This window comes from Dendrobium catenatum, unplaced genomic scaffold, assembly GCF_001605985.2.
Source record: "Dendrobium catenatum unplaced genomic scaffold, ASM160598v2 fragScaff_scaffold_1056, whole genome shotgun sequence".
In the NCBI taxonomy this organism is placed as follows: domain Eukaryota; kingdom Viridiplantae; phylum Streptophyta; class Magnoliopsida; order Asparagales; family Orchidaceae; genus Dendrobium; species Dendrobium catenatum.
Genome location: NW_021319518.1, coordinates 8,096,749 through 8,102,809, shown reverse-complemented (window position 1 = coordinate 8,102,809; position 6,061 = coordinate 8,096,749).

The following is a 6,061-nucleotide window of genomic DNA, read 5'->3' as shown; positions in this document are numbered from 1 at the left end:
AGTTCATAAAGCCTATCTTAACCCCAATATGAGAATTTGCCATCAAACCATAAATGTAGTGAATAATTCCCTTTTATGGTAAGAAATAAAATTATGTGGTAGGCCCCTAAAAACTTCTAATTAAGCTGTATAGTTGTAGGTTAAATTATTGTAAAATTGTTGGAGTAAAAGAGAAATTTTAAAAGTTATTATAAGTAGTATTTTTGGGAAAAAATAGATAATATTTTTTTTTTCTGGAATTATCACATTCTTGTGAATTTAATAAAAATATGTTTTTTTTTAATTATAGTGAATTTTTTTCTTATTTTATTAATAATATAAGAATTTGATTATTTTTTGCTACAATCTTTTAACTTGGATTCATTTTCTGCAGCATCCAATTCAACATTTTTATTTATTGACTCTGCAATGAGAAATGAAATTCATATTTTTTTCAGACCTGAAGCTGTATCACTTTTTGAAAACAGGAACTGCTTTTCTGCACATTATTTTCTGCTTCAAAATATATTCCAGACTATTTCTGATGATAAAACATTCAAATAATAAAGTTTTCATTAACTTATTGCCTTTAAAACATATCGTAATTTGAAGGATTGGAATTTGGAAATTAACTTATATCAAAATTTAAAGGATTGATAAATGGAAGGAAAGCTATTAAGATTTAGGCTTCGTTTGGGACGGATTTTTTTATTGCTTTTTAAAACGGAGTTTTAGTACAAAAATAAAAAAATTTGTACTAAAACTCCGTTTTAGAAAGCAATAAAAAACCATCCCAAACGAAGCCTTAGACTTCGTTTGGAACGGCTTTCTTACTGCTTCTTAAACTTTTTAGTATACAAATTTTAATTTTTGTACTAAAAATCTGTTTTAAGAAGCAATAAGAAAGCCGTCCAAACAAAGCCATAGTTGGATTTACTAAAGTTAATTTATTTGGAACCGCTTTTTTACAGCTTCTTAAAAGCAACTTTTGAGTACAAAACATAAATTTTTTGTACTAAAAAACTACTTTAAGAAACAGTAAAAACGCCGTCCTAAATAAAGCCTTAGACTTCGTTTGGGACGGCTTCCTTACTGTTTCTTAAAGCAGTTTTTCATTATAAAAATTTTAATTTTTGTACAAAAAAATTGCATTAAGAAGCAATAAGAAAGCCGTCCTAAGGAAAGTAATATAAATAGCTTTCATATTTCAATAGTAAGTTAATACTAATAATTAATATACTTAACATACTGTAGGCATCGATGAACTGGTGGTCTTTTTCCTCTAGCCTTCGCAATTGTTGAGGCCGAGAATATGAGGCGTATGATTGGTTAATTAACAGGGATATAACTAAGTGGACTTTATCAGATGATGGAGGCTATCGTAATTGAATGATGACAACGAATGGTTTAGAGTATTTCAATGGGTTTAGAGTATTTCAATGGGATTTTAATGATAATAACGTGTTCGATTTAGAGCTGCAGAGGTATACAATGAGGCACCCATCAATGACTACATTTTGAGTATTGCAGCGCTTGGACATGCGCACAAAGGCAGGAGCTCCAGATGAGGTATACTTTATTCACTTAATTTAAATTTATGTTATTGCATGTATTTCTTTTAATATTGTTATAATTTCATAATTCAGTTACTCTTGCTAAATTTTCTTATTGAGCAAGCATCACAGTTAGTTGGAGCTACTCATTTATGCATTGCTTGAGGGTAGTCAGTTTTGTGCCAGCAGTTCATTTATAGGTTACACAATATTATTGGATTGGACATGATCTAACACATGCAGTTCATATAGTTAGATCATTATTTGATCACTACATTGGTTGACCGATGGTGTCCCCCGATGAACATATTAATATTCCATTTGCCTGTTGGTGAGATGAATACCACCCTCCAAGATGTTCAGCTCCTATTAGGTATCAGAGTTCATGGAGTTGCCATGGTGGGTGTGCTAGTTGTTGGCGAAGGCCAGTGTTGGGATAGTTGGCATGAATACTTTGATGAGTTACTAGGCGGCCACCAAGAGCCAGAGACAGTTTACCATCATCATGTGGACGAAGAAGATCATTTTCCATGGGAAAACAACAGATAAACTCATTGATGCTTTGTGGAGGATACTCTGGACATTCTACAGAGAGTCATATGAGGATTTAAATTCTCGGGTGTTCATGCAGCATGTCATAGTGTATGCTTTATACATGATACACTAAAAAAAAAAAAAAAAACTTTAAGGACATATATATCAAGACATTTATATCTATGTGCCTTAAAAATATTTACTAAGACATATCCTAATTTGGAGCTAAGAGAGTAATTTGGCACTAAGAGAGACATCACGCACGCGATGAGTTTGTATGCATTCTTCAAATATATTTGCCTCCTTTATCCTGTGGGAAGTTTTCGTGCCTTGCTTTCGACGTGCATTCTCTTCTTCTACCCGATCATTGCCGCTACATCGGCAATCGTGACCGCCGCATCATGTAATTGTTATCATGGATTTCAATCTTTTCGCATCTTTCTGCTTTGCCTTGGCTCATTTTCAAATCTATTAGTCTCTTTCTTCTTTTTCATTGTCTAGGGTTTTTGAAGATCTTTGCATTTCTGAATGATCGACTGCTGAACAAAAGGTAAATCTTAAGTTGAACTTGAAGTTCGTCAGGACGTTGGTCTATTTTTCTTTCCGTTTATTTTCTGGTTGGTTTATGTAGGCTACTTTCTCAGGTTTGGTTGCTCAGGTTCATATGTTTCATTATAGTACCTCCCACTCATATATGATTTGAAAGCCTTTGGTCGCATATAGATTAACAGTACCATCCTCAACATATATACAAGGAGTTATACTTATCAATAAGGCCTATGAGGTTGCATATTGCTAGATAATTGTCTCTCCTATAGTTGTGTTCTTGGGAGCACCTTCACGGTGGGCGGCCAACACTTTGGGTCTCATTGGCATAAGAGATAAACAGAAAGCCTCTGGGTTACATGTATTAGCTCCCATTACGATCAAGATTTTCCATTTTATTTTTTTCCTATTTTGCACACTGAAATAGTATTTCATGTATAGGTGGGCATAGGATCGGTTGCATGAGATGACAGTGGAAAACTTATTGACGTATAGGGATGAGCTAGATAGGCTACGACAGAGTTAAATATTAACATATATGAATTTAATCTAAATTATTACCTTTATCATATATTTATTATTTAAAGCAAATTTTTTAATAAGTGATCATTTCATAAGTGATCATGACACGATATTACGAGGATATCATTTTGAGGTTACTTCTAATCTATCGTGAGGGATCAAACATTTGGATTGTCTGAGTATCACTAATTAGTTGGAAGCATGTTGAGTGGTACATGTTAGATCAAGTTATACGACAATTTGGTGGAGTTCAATCGACACATTTGTAGCCTACAGATAGACACTTCAAGCGAGTTGATGGTCGGGGTAGAGCACAGGCCAATTGAAGGCACTACCACATGGAGTACATCAGTCTATGGGATTGTAAGTGTGCACACATCATACATGTCAGTCCTATTGAAGGAAATGGTAATGAGGAGTTGGCTACATATATGAGGTGGTACAAATCTTAGGCGTTTTTGTACATACTAAATCCTCCAAAGCAATCACAACAAACTTTCTACCCTGGGTCGCCAAGTGAGATGACTTTAGTAAAAAATATATTCATCATACTAAACTGCCAATTAAACTATTAATATCAACATAGATTAATATTATAATTCATTGGTGGTTAATAGGTTTAATATAACAGAAGTACATAAGATATCACACATCCCTTCACCGGTGACCATGTCGAGAATGTCAGTTTTATACAGTACACACTAGACTAGATTGACGAGCTGAATAACAAGCTACATGAAACATTACTTATTGATGCCCCTGAAAACCATGGGATGCACATTCAGAGGATGGGAAGAGGGTATTAGCAAGCTAAACCATCTAGGCGGTTAATATTTGATGCTCCTTCTTGCGTCGTGGGAAAGAGAAGTCATCACTGAGTAGAATATAACCAACCAAGGCAATTAATATATGTGGCTGAGGTGACTTTATAGTGCCATCATCATTTGGTGGAGTTTCCCTACCATGATGGGGGCCTACAGTTCGTCACAAGCAAGCACCCCAGCATAGTATTGGAGCTCGTACAACCTAACATGGGTTGTTATTGCTTTCAAATAAAGAGTCATGCACTGAAGTCACCAATGCAACATACAACAAGCATGTAGATCCTTTATTGGATGAATCCATTTGGTTTACCATCATCTCTTACTCAGCAGGATGTGTTCCTCTAATAAACTTAGGTGCCAATGAGTACTACAAAAAAGGAGGAAGAAAGGAATGTTGATGAGGAGCAAGTGCACGGTAGGTACACACTAGGGATAGGGGGCCATTCCCCAACGTTAAAGAAATAAGGTTGGCATGATATATATATGTTACATCCATGTAACAGAACAATCTTTCTTATTTTTGAAAGATAAATTAGTAATATTATATTCATATGGATTGTTAAATAAATGATGTTAAGTATATTTCTCAACAAAGGTAGGTACATACAGTGTAATTAGGACTACAAATCTTTACTTTACATTCAACAATGTATGCATGCGAGTTTAAAGTTTTGTTTGAGTTGGACAATATTTAAACAAAAAACTCAAACTCATATTGGAGATTCTTCAAGTCATCTGCAAATAAGAAGTTTCTTTTCTTACTATAGGCAATAACATATTCGTTAGTTTCTTATAGAGGCCCAAAAAAAACTCATCCTCACTTAAATTTCATGGATGGTAAGGAATTACACGCTCCAAATCAAGTGCTTGCATGTTAGCGTTGCCAAAGTTAGCACCTTCATGTTCACTTCATACCTCGTGCTATCGCATAAGATGAAAGTGAGAACTAACAAGATGATTATCAATTTCCATGAACTTCAACTCAACATACTTATAACTGGAAGTATTTATGAAATCTCTCATCTTATAAATGTTTATCATCATAATTTCAGCATGCAAATGCCAAAATAAACAATTTTTTTCTTTTGTTCATACATGCATGCAACACATAAATATTCATTTGCATTTTCCTTTTACTCCAACAAACAATCAACTGATCATACCATACAGTCATGCATTCATGTAGTTTTACTATCAAACTTTTTCTTTTTTATGTAGATATCTCGAACCTTGTCTTAACTCAGTCAATACATCTTCAATGTAACAATTAAAAACATCACAACTCAATAATTTCCTATAAATCCCTTATACAAGCAACTTCTGTTAATGCTTAACTTCACCTATATATGCACCCCTTAGCACGGCTTAAACATATCTCACATTCACATGAAACTTAAAAGTTAAATATTGCAAAATTATTAAAGGTAAATTAAAGAAATGTAGAATAAATAGTGCTACTTTACAACTCACCTATTTGTGGTAGGATGTTGCTAACAAAAGTATCAAATAAATGACTTTAATCAATATAAGAGAACAAACAAAGGATCCTATGTTATTAGGAGAATATTATAATACACATTTTTTTTTTTAATTTTTTAAATTTTTTTAATACACATTATTGCTATACAAGTTAGCTCATGTGTCAGGTTCTTGTCATAAATAATATAAAAATATGACCTTAATGAAGAATCATACAAGAAGTATATGATTCTATGCAAACTGTTGAAAAATACATTACTATTCTAAAGCACATGTGACAAGTTGTGGCAGCTACATCAATAACATCAAATAAGTACATGATCTTAAGCATGAATCATTATTTTGTTAGGAATTCAATGTCTATACTGATCTCGCTTTAATAATTAACTCAGATTTAATTATTCTTCCTATTTAATTATATAAATTATTATTGTATTGGATCTCATTTTTGAAGAATTAATTCTTCTTAATTTGAATAATCAAAAGGCACCACTCTAGTTTTTCATATGTAACTAAACTACTCATTTAAATATAAGTAATTATTAACCTAATAAATATAATAATTTATAGAATTATATAAATTAACTAGATTACATATATTTTTCCTGTTTAACAAGTGACTTA